Source organism: Macrobrachium nipponense, chromosome 14 (assembly GCF_015104395.2).
Source record: "Macrobrachium nipponense isolate FS-2020 chromosome 14, ASM1510439v2, whole genome shotgun sequence".
NCBI classification, from domain to species: Eukaryota; Metazoa; Arthropoda; class Malacostraca; order Decapoda; family Palaemonidae; genus Macrobrachium; species Macrobrachium nipponense.
In genome coordinates, this window is record NC_087207.1 from 69,878,864 (window position 1) to 69,891,363 (window position 12,500).

General features: G+C 34.3%; 1 pseudogene; it reads right to left on the minus strand.

The window, feature by feature from the left end:
- LOC135226582 (irregular chiasm C-roughest protein-like) overlaps positions 1-12,500 on the minus strand; it is a 198,669-nt pseudogene that overhangs the window by 21,914 nt on the left and 164,255 nt on the right.

A 12,500-nucleotide genomic window follows, 5' to 3' on the forward strand; every position in this document is an offset into this window, starting at 1 on the left:
TTTTTCGTCCGGACATTCTATCTGAAAAAGGTGGTAAGACGCCTTAATAAATTATCGATCTCCGATAAAATATTCATAGACTTGGGTATAAAGAACCGTGGAAAGAGTGTATCCAGGAAGAGATTGGTAGGTGCGTATATGTATGTATATACTATAATAAATAAAAAAATGCATATGATATATATATATGCATATATATATATATACATATATATATATATATATATATATATATATATATATATATATATATATATATATATGGTTTTTGTTTTCTTTTTATATTGTCTGAAATAAAAAAAAAATAGCTGAATAAATCTTTTACCTATAAAGCCACCGTAACCATAACCTTCACATATATCACATCAGGCAACTCATTGCGAAAACTACAACGTCAAATTCTACGTTACATTTGCTCGATATTCCAAGCTTACGTCATCAAGACGCTGTACTGCCGTAATGGTGCATAATTTGCAATATGTCGCTATAAATACCATGTCAAACACGGCCAAGATTTAAAATAAATCCAATAGACTGAATAATATGATAAAACCAACAAGGTGTGATCCAACCTCCAACTCACTCGGGAACGTGTACAAGATCTTCAACTCACGCACAAGTTGTAAACATTACATTCCTAACTTTTAACGTAATTGGAAACCTGATAAAATCTGCGGCCAAATAGAGCGTCGTTTCTTCAACTAAAATTAAAATAAATAATTTTCTGCAATGTTTGACATGCACATTATTTCCTTTTTGCATTTTCTTTCTCATAAATAAATCACAAAGATCCTTTCCTAAAATTCCTGTATCTTAAAGCTCAACGTGGAACACCTTTTTCAGACCTTTGTAGGCTTACTCCCCAAGTAACTGTAGCAATATATTATTCGGAGAGATGTTTTTCTGTGAATGAATTATCATTCCTTGTGTGTGTGTTGGGGGACGGGGGGGGGTGGGGGGGGGGGGGGGGGGGGGGGGGGGGGGGGGGGGGGGGGGGGGGGGGGGGGGGGGCGTAGTGGTGCTTTGAAGAATGGTATAAGCAACGAGATAAATGACACTTCAGTAATTATGTGATTCGTCGAGACAAAACAAATTAGGTTCCGCCATTGCTGGCAGCGGCCCAGTATACTTCGTATTTGAAGAATGACTTCGAAGTTGGATTTGTTTCCCGAACGACACGAAAAATAGGATGATAAGTCTTGAAGACACGAAGAAAGTAGGTGAAAAAATGGGAGAGATAGTACGATAAATATATGAAAACCAATATGAAAAACTACACGAGAGAGAGAGAGAGAGAGAGAGAGAGAGAGAGAGAGAGAGAGAGAGAGAGAGAAAAGAAAACAGGATCATTCTTGAAGACACGAAGAAATTAGGTGAAAAATGGGACAGATAAAACGATAAGAAAATACATGAAAAATTACACGAGAGAGAGAGAGAGAGAGAGAGAGAGAGAGAGGAGAGAGAGAGAGAGAGAGAGAGAGGAATTAAAATAATGAACAAAATAAAAAAGGCGAGAGGTTATTTACAAAGTCACAAAGTCACAAAGCAGATAAAACGATGAAAACCAATATGAAAAATTACTGCAATTCGAAATAGAGAAAAAACGAGGAATTATAATAAATAAAAGTGAAAACATTCCAAAACGAGTGGTTAATTACAAAGTCGCAAAACAGAAATTGACGTGAATAACTGAAAAATTAGGTAATTGAAAAAGCAAAAAACGGCAGAACATTTCAGAGAAGACGGAAAAAAGACGGAAAATGATATGGAATTGGAAAAAAAAAACATAACTATATATATATATATATATATATATATATATATAATATATATATATATATATATATACAAAATATGAAAAGAAAACTCGAAGCCTACTAAAAGACAAAAAGATAAAAGAACGACAAGAAAATATTGAAACAAAAGAAGCAGAAAATATCACGGAAACTAGAAAACCAAAATAAGGAAATGACAACCAAACCAGAGAGGAATAAAGAAGGAATGGAAGAAAATATGAAAGGAAAACTCGAAACTGACTAAAATACAAAGATAAAAAGAATTGTCATAAAAGAAACAGAAATTGTCATGGACACTAGAAAACATAAATAAAAAAATAAATGAGGAGAAAGAAAACAAGAAAGAGAGAAAGAAAGAAGAGAAAAATGAGTGAAAGAGAGATCATAAAATACCCCCCACCTCCAACACCGAACGATTCCAGAGATAAAACAGGAAGACTACCCATTTAAAATTTGAATAAATCATAGGACGGAATGTTCAGAATAAATTGTTTACGCCTCGATGACCCTTTTAGTAAAGCCCACACTAGGGAGGCGGCATTCCTAAGCTTGGAGAGAGAGAGAGAGAGAGAGAGAGAGAGAGAGAGAGAGAGAGAGAGAGAGAGAGAGAGGATTGGAGCTCGGGGTTGGCATATGATAATCATGTGCAAAGAAAACAGAGAGAGAGACAGAGAGCTCAGAGTAGACAAATAATGATGTTCGAAGGAAGATGAAGACGAAGGAGAAAAGAGGGAGAGAGAGAGAGAGAGAGAGAGGAATGGAGCTCAGAGTAGGCAAATAATAATGTGCAAAGGAAGAAGAAGAAGAAGAAGAAGAAGAAGAAGAAGAAGGAGAGAGAGAGAGAGAGAGAGAGAGAGAGAGAGAGAGAGAGAGACCTTACCTTACTGACCTTACATCTTGTTCGGGTTGCCCCAGGTCCCTCAGTGTGAGGCACCTCTAATGTCTACCAGAGAGAGAGAGAGAGAGAGAGAGGAGCTGAACACCGCAAATGAGGAAGTAGCATTAAAGTGAGGAGGGGCAGGAAGATTTAATGGTGGTGGTTAAGTCATGAGGAAGTGAAAGAGAAGGAAGAGATGGAGATGATAAAGAATCAGGAGGAGGAGGAGGAGGAGGAGGAGGAGGACGTAATGGTAAAGGTAGGAGGCAGTAACTGCAAATTAAGCTAAAAGTAAATCTCAGTTTAGTCAGACCACTGAGCTGATGAATAGCTCTCCTAGGACCAGCCCGAAGGATTAGATATATTTTACGTGGCTCTCCTAGGACCAGCCCGAAGGATTAGATATATTTTACGTGGTTGGGTACCAATTGTTTACCTAACAATGGCACCTACAGCTTATTGTGGGATCCGAACCACTTTATAGCGAGAAATGGATTTCTCATCACCAGAAATCAATTCCCCTGGGAATAGAGCTCGCGACAACCGAATCGGTAGGCGAGCACGTAATCCACTCGTCCAACGAAGAACTAGAAATAGCAAATGATCGTCTGTAAATCATGTAAGAAGAGAAGGAATTTGTAAAGTCAGGTCAAGGCAGATTAGGAACGGAGGGAGGGGAGAGTAAAGCCCAGAGTTATCTATAGAATAATAAGGCGTGATCCGACCTCCAGCTCACACGAGGCGTGTGCTAATTTCTTCAAATTAAAGTGGGGAAAGATAGACTGAGTGATCCTAGGCATGAACAAAAGCAATAGCATAAAAACAACTTGGAAAGTGTACAGACAACTAAGTGATAATATCGCCTTTTACGTTGAAAGTACGGAGAGAACCATCATTGGATGCTAAATATATATGCAGAGAGAGAGAGAGAGCATTAATTTTGCAAGAGTGCCATTTTTAATTCTACTATACATAGTTAATTTTATATATATACATATATATAAAGAGAATGAGTGTAAGAGAGAGAAGAGAGAGAGAGAGAGAGAGAGAGAGAGAGAGAGAGAGAGAGAGAGGTAATCCGGCACTAAGGAGCGACAAACTCGTTTGTTGACGGGGAAATTTGACACTCGAATGCTAACCCTGTACCCTTTTACTGCCAAGGGCTACTAGTCATGCAAGCGAAGATGACAAAAGTGTCCGATGAAGAAACTGATTGATATCTGGCAGAAAAGAGTACCTTGATGGCGCTGCCTCTTTTTTTTCTTTTCTTTTGGACGTAGGGGGGTGGTGTTCGGAAACTTTAAAACGATTTTCACTTGTAATGATATTTTAATTCGGAAATGAGATGACTTCGAACGAACCGGAGACACAGGAACTTCTTCTGTAGTATGGAAATAGTTCTTGAACTTGGCGAATAGAGGGTCAACCACCCCTACCACCTCCCCACCACCCCCTTCGGGCCGTATTAACCTCCCCCCTCCCCCCTTCCGCCCCCCGGGGCAGGCAACACCCAACCCAAAATTCTAATTTTCTGCCACCCTATGAGGGCCAGCCGCCGATAGCAGGACACCGATATGAAAAAAGAGATTAGCATTTCATTATCCTCTGATAACTTTTTTAAACAAAATGGCGATAATTTCATGGAGTTAACTTTCTTTAAAAAAATATATGAGTTTAATGAATCTTTTTTATTTTAAAAATGGTGATTGTTGTCAGTTAAAACATGGTCATTGTTTTCCTGTCCTTGAATTTCAAAGCTTTGATACTAAAATATTCAATTAAAAGGAGTAAATATCATTGCAATGAAGACTGTGATAACAGGAATTACAATTAGCATCTCATTAATCAACAACAACAACAACAAATTTTAAAAATATAAAAAAATGCCGATCCATTTTTTCCATTTCTTTTAAATAATTTCTCAAAAGCAATATTCGTTTTTCTCATTCAATTTTATTAATATTCAAAGGGAATATCCGATTTTTGTCATTCCACTGAACAATATTCAAAGGGAATCTCTGCTTTTCTTATTCTATTAAATAATATTCAAAGGTAATCTCCGCTTTTTCTCATTTCATTTAAATAATATTTAAAGGCAATCTCCGCTTTTTCTCGTTTCATCTAAATATTATTCAAAGGTAATCTCCGCCTTTTCTCATTTCATTTAAATAATAATCAAAGGGAATCTCCGCTTTCCCTCATTTCCTTTAAATGATAATCAAAAGGAATCTCCGCTTTTCCTCATTTCCTTCAAATAATAATCAAAGGGAATCCTCCGCTTTCCCTCATTTCCTTTAAATAATAATCAAAGGGAATCTCCGCTTTCCCTAATCTCCTTTAAATGATAATCAAAGGGAATCTTCGTATTTGTCACATTCATTCTAAATATTAGCCAAAAGGAATCTTCGTTTTTTCCATTTTTCCTTTCAAGTAGCATCCAGTCGGAATTCCCGTTTATTTCCCCATTTCCTTTAAATATTATTAAAGTGAATTTTTTTTTCACATTATTTTCCTTTGAATAATATTCAAAGGAAATTTCGTCTTTTTATGAACTTCCTTTTGATAATATTTAAAGAGAATCTCCATTGTCCCATTTCATTTAAATAACATTCTAAAATGAGTCTGCATTTTTCCTCTTTCCTTTAAAAATATTCAAAGTTAATCTCCGCTGTTCCATTTAATTTAAATAATATTCGAAGGGAGAAACCCCGTTGATCCATTCGCTCAAAAAATATTCCACGAGAATCCCCGTTATTTTCCCTCCATTTCCTTTCAATAATATTCTAAGGGAATCTCCATTGTTCCATTCATTGAAATCATATTCAAAGGGAATCTTCTCCCCTACGCAACGACAAACTCTCCCCCCTCCCCCTCTTCCATCTGCGGACAGAATATCTGAAGTAAATTAGTCAAAACTTTTTCGGAAAAAAGAATTAATCAACCTCGCTGGAACTCGATCATTGGGTCGAATCAAATGCTGATGCCGGGTTATCAAAGTTTTCGCTCTTCAGCTTTTTTTTTTTTTTTTTTTTTTTCGTGGAGGGTTCTTTTATCTTTTTATACCGTCAGAATTTAACTTCGTAGATTTTTTGTTTTTTTTTTTTTTTTTTTTGCTTGGAGGTTAATTTTAGAAAGTGATTGTCATCGAATTTTAATTTTTTTTGTTTTCTGTTTTCAATAAAGAATTTTTCCAATACAAAATTTTTTCATCTTTCGTTTTCATCTGTTTGTGTTTATTTTTTTTATGTGATATATTTTCTTTTAACTTTCATTTACGATTTATCTAGTATTTACGTATCTTTCATTTGTGTCCCTCTGTCAACCTGTTTTCCTTAAGCATTTCATGTCTCTATTTTACTTTACACAAATCTTTCATGAGTGGCGCCAAAAAAAAAAAAAAAAAAGAGTAAAAAAGTAAACTTAAATTTTCGCATACCTACTAAGATTTATTTGGTCTTTATTTGGATTGGGGTTGGGGTTAAAGTGGGGTTTGGGTTAGAGTTGGGGTGGGGGTTGTCCCGTATCCACCTCCGTATCTATTTCCCGTGAAATATCTTGCACAAGGATGGGAGAGAAACAAAGAATAATGCGTTGCGGCTCATTAGTCCTGAATAAATACAGCGTCCTTTGTTAATAAAAAATAATATAAAATATGAAAAACTCTGACCTATTTTCACTCGGCTTCTTTTGTCGTCAAGTAACATAAGCTTCACAATTGTTTTTACAGCATTTGCTTTTTTTGAAAGAATTACATATAACCTTGGAAGAGAATACTTGATAACTTCTCTTGCATATCTCAACACTCTCAATAAAAACAAGCTGATGAAACTGAGGTTGCACACCTGCTTCGCAAAATTTATTTTTTTTACGACAGAAAAATGCGTGAGCAAAGGGAGCCTAAACACCTTTTCAATAAACTGTTTCGGCCACAGAAAATAAACCACGAAACGGGTGCTTCCAAGGCATCATACCTAATTTACTTTGTTTAATTATAAAGTGCAAAAGGAGTCTTCAAATCTATACAACGCAGAATGGAAGGTAGACTACCCTGCACTTATTCTCCTAAAAAAAAAAAATTTCAACGTGCCTCTTGCCCCAGAAAGAAATAAAACGGAAAAAGGAGACTACTAACTTGGTTTATAAAAAATTCTGTAGAAAGAGCCCCTACATTAAAAAAAAATCCTCTTTCTAATGAAATTTTGAACGTACATCAACACGCTTTTAAAAAATTTCCAAATATCAAGTGCAAAGAATTTCTTTTTCTAAAATCTTTAGCAAGACAGTGATGCTTAAATCTTATAAAATAAATGATTAAATAAATCATTACTACCAAATATGTGAAGTTTGAAACTTACCATATAGTAAAATTAACTCCTGAAAAACACTGTTAACTTCTTTAAGATCTATTTAAAAAAACTTCCTTTGATGGATGCTAAGAGAAAATAAATGGCACAAAATAAATAAGAAAAAGTAGACCTGAAAGTGTTTTACAAAACTTAATTTGGTAGAGAAAATAGAAAAAAAAACTAAACTTGACACAACTGCAGCACAACTTCTGTGAATATAAGTTCTGCGCTAAGACTGAAGAATTCGAAAGTTTAATTTGAGTAATTAATGCACCTTCCTTTAATGTCTCTACAAATCCATTTTAAAAACATTCTCAGAATAAAACTGGCTACATATACATGGATTAATATAATCACCCAGATTAATCCGCAGACCTCCTGAGTATCCTCGATGTAAAGAAAAATTTTTTTTTTCTATAATCAACGACTATTCCTTTGGGAAAAAAACACGTAAATATTCTTAAAATATTGCGACGCCAGCATAAACTAATTATTCAATCAAGGCAATTATAGTTACAATACATTATAGAATTATATATATATAATAATTATATATATATTTATAGATATATATATATATACATATATATAATATATTTACCCAGTGTTATTATATATATATATTTACATTATTAGATTATACAGGTATACCAATATACTAGTATTATATATAGATATACCTATATATAATTATTAGTATATATATTAATATAATAATATCAATAATTTTATTACTATATGCATCAAGATGCAAATGTCCTTTAATTTCCAATTCGTTCTACCTCGGAATTGAAAATATTTTCTTATATGTTAACCGAAAAGGGGAAATTTTTTAGTTGTTATAATTTCGTCCAATGGAACTAACTAAATTTCAGAGAGAGAGAGAGAGTGAGAGAGAGAGAGAGAGAGAGAGAGAGAGAGAGAGAGAGAAGGGGGAGGATTGTGCGTCGCGACAGAAGGTCGCTTGATTGGAGGGAGGATTATCTCTTACAACAGCTTTGCCAGGACCGAACTCCCTCCACCTTCACCTCCACCTCCTCCTCCTCCTCCTCCTCCTCCTCCGGCGTCCTTGTCAAATCCCAAGAAGATGAGGATAATCCTCTTGTGGCGCCATATTTGTTTAGGGCAAAATGGCTTCGGATTTTCTCCATTCGCTGTGTATAGTCGCTCTCGCTTGACTTTTAAATCCTGCTGACAAACGCACAACAGCCACTGATCCCTTTGGTAAAACCCATTGTCATGCCAAAATGTTCTTAAGACCCGTTGTTTATCAAATACATGCTTACATCATTTCTTTTTCATCGTGATTCGGAATAAAAAAACGATAAAAACAAAAACGCCACACACAATATATACACACACACACTACACACACACATATTTATAATTATATATAAATATATATATACATATATATATATATAATAATATAAAATATATATATATATATATATGTGTGTTATAAGGAGTAATTTAGTAATTTAAAAAACCATATAAATTTGGAATTTATTTTTCAAGGTACACTGACCTGAATTACTACTCAAATAATTCGAAACGAATTTTCGATTTGGAACAAAAAACTCAAAATGTGTAAAGTATATACTGGTAAAAATTTTAAATTACTATATTTGAGTGAAAGAAAAACTCTTTGCCTGAAATAAGTACTTTTATGAAACATACGACCATTCGATTTAAAATAAAAATACAAAATGAATGAAACACACACACACACACACACACACACACACACACACACACACACATATATATATATATATATATATATATATATATATATATATATATATATAATAACTCAGTAATTCGCTATCATTCTGGATTACAAAATAGTCGTTTAAATATAATACATATATATTTTAGTAATTCGCTTCCACCTTGAAACGAAATCAATTATCATAAACAAAAATAAAATGTCCAAACACTATTGAAAATTAAATCGTATATTTTCTTACCAAATTTCATGTTTATTCATATTGCAATCTCTATATTGCTCAACCACGATTCTGCAACTGAACGTCTCTTGCCTCAAGAATTTATCAAGAATCCCTTCTAGACTCTCAATTTTTTTCTTTTTTTTTTTATATACTAATTTAGCAATTTATTTGTCTTTTTTAAATAGTAACTCTTCTTCTTTCTGTGTTTCCCTGTTTTTTATGTTACTGTTTTCAAATCAACTCACATTTTTCGAAGCTTTGTTTATTTCAAATTAATAAGATTTCAAATCCTGAATAAATAGTACTATTAATAATAATAATAATAATAAATAATAATAATAATAATAATAATAATAATAATAATAATAACTGAAATTAATACATTTATACTGGCCCTTTCCTTATTTTATATGAATATGGTTTCACATTCTGATAATAAAAGAATAATAATAATAATAATAATAATAATAATAATAATAATAATAATAATAATAATAATAATGCCTGTAAATACAATCCAAGTCAGATACCTCCATCATCACAAAATAATTAGTTTATGAATTACTTGGCTCCTGGTGTTTATTTTCATTCTTTAATTACCCAGTTCATTGATTTTTATTAATATTAGATTCTTTGCTATTTAGGGGAGGCCCCTGACTTATCAAATATAAAATTAAGTTATCGCCCCATTTTCATGAAGAGACTCTCCAATGAATAAATAAAAATAAATTAAAAATAATTAATAAATTTACATAATACATATATATCATATATATATAATATATATATATATATATATATATATATATATATATATTATAGATATATATAATAATATATACACACACACACACACACACACAATAACGTAGTTAGAATATTTTATTGTAAGTAATGAAAGTCCACACTTATGTAAGCTGTGTATTAAAACCTTTACAAAGACGGGAGATTTCCTCTACTTGATGAGGTCTACTGTTTAAGTAGATGAAAGCTACGGTCTTGTAAATTTCTTTAATGCATAGCTTACATCAGTGTGGACTTTTATTACTTAAAATAAAATATTCTAACCACGTTATTGTGAATATATATATATATATATATATATATATATATATATATATATATATATATATATATATATATATATATAATAGCAAGTGATATCGAACGAAGCAGGGGAAAATAATAATTGGTGCCGCGTCCTAAATAAACTCGGCAGACCTCTCTCGCGACTTTCCATCTCCCAGGAACCTCTTTGGGCGCAAGAGAAGGAAGCGATAATGCAATCAAAATCTTTAACCCATCCTCCTCCTCCTCCCCCAAACCCATAAACCACAATTCCTTCTCGCTCCTCCTCTTATTCTACGTCATTCTCCTTCCCTCACACCACTTCTCCATTTCGGTTTCCTCCTCCTCCTCCTCTTCTTCTTCTTCTTCTTCTTCTTCTCCTCACACGTCCACGTGCGAGAGAATTTCACCTCTCTCCAGCCTTTTTAACAGGAGCACTCAAATACCAACTTCCGATATAATGGATCCTTTCAAGTCCCTACTAATAAGAGAGTCACCTTTGCAGAGAGAGAGAGAGAGAGAGAGAGAGAGAAAATAATAGCGATTTCATTTTTTTTGTTTTTTTTTTTTTTTTTTTTTGTTTTTTTTTTTTTTTTTTTTTTTTTTGTCAAGTCTCTCGGCAGCATCTTCTTCCCGACCGGGCTCGAAACAATTACTGACATTTACCTTCGGCAATACCCGTATGCAAATGTAATTAAATCGCGTCAAAAAGTGGCGCGCACCTCCTCTTCCTCCTCCCGCGACGTCATAAATGCGGAGACCATCTCTTAAAAGAACGAATACGCGCGCGTGCGGTTGTGATAAATAGGGATGCAGGGAGAGGACCAGAGTAACGCGATAAATAGGGATGCTGTGAGAGAGGGATGCAATGAATAACAGAAAACGTTCTTCGACGTAGAACAAGGGATGGAGGAGGAGATTACGTTATTTTACGACTTCCTTCAAAGAGATCAACTGAGCACACACACACACACACACACATACACCTTACAGGAGATAATTAAACCCAGGTGATAGAAGGCAGAAGTTATAACCGCGAGCTTCAATAGGGACACGCCTTGCAGGGGGAGTTAACTATCATTGGAACGAAGCCACATGATTTAATCACCTCAATGAAAAATATTATCTCGTAGAACAGCTTTGAAAGATTTAATTTGATCACGCTCCTGAATTTTAGGGTAGAAAAAAAAAATAATAAAAAAAGAAAAATATATATATATATCTATATATAATATATATAATATATATATATATATAATATATATATATATATACACACACACACACACATTAACCCTCTGATGATGAAGGCAAACGCACATTATGCCGATATTGCACTACTTTTATATTTGATGTATTTGGAAAAAAAAAGTTATTTGGGTATTTTGATAATGCTATCGATATCTGTCATTCAATGAAAATTGATAAAGGCTTACAATACTTTAAAAAAACGGATACCATAAGAAAATAATAGCTTTTCTATTTACTAATACTGACAAATTTTCTGCTGAGATCACCTGTTAATCTTAACAATGGCATCAAACTAATATTTCAAGGGCTCATCAGACGACATCATACTTTTGGTGCAGAAATACCTCTTGATATGTATTTTTTTTAAGCAGGAGAGTATATTGGCAATTTACCAATCGTCATCAATAAGCAAATCTTCCGCGTCCAAAAAACTGCAAATTATATTGGACCTTATAAAGATATCTTCCAAAAAGACAATATTTTAACACCTTGAAGGAATTAACCATTAATCTTTAAAAATCACTACTAATATTTCTTTTTTATGATGAAACAGCCAAGATGCAAGGTACATGATGAGTTAGTCTCAATGAGAGAGAGAGAGAGAGAGAGAGAGAGAGAGAGAGAGAGAGAGAGAGAGAGAGAGAACTTAGTGCTGAACAGACTTGGACATAAAAGACAGGAAGAATTCATTTCAAGAATTCATTTCAACTAGTATAGTAACAGAGAGAGAGAGAGAGAGAGAGAGAGAGAGAGAGAGAGAGAGAGAGAGAGATTCATGCCTTTGGGTCAAGATCCTGGACTACTCACATCTGACGTTGAGGGGCTGGGTCTTGCGCGTCGTCCCCACGGAGTTTGTGACTTCGCAGGCGACTGGGGAAGCGTGATCAGTCCTCGAGAGGACCCCCAGAGGTAGAGTTTCGCCCACGGCCCCAGGCACTTCGTCTCCCCCTCGAAACCACCTGTACTTGACGTCCCGCGGGTTGGCGTCGACCTTGCAGGTTATGGACGCTTCGACGCCCTCCTGAAGTTCCTCTGCGGGGAAGGCAGGAATAGAAGTCGTTGAGGATATCATACAAGAACTGATACATGGCTTTTCTTAATTGCTGTCTGTGACGAAGATATATGACATGGTTTTCTGTGATGTCTGTTACGAAGATATATGTCCATAGGTTTCTGTTATGTCTGTGAAGAATAAATATGACATAAG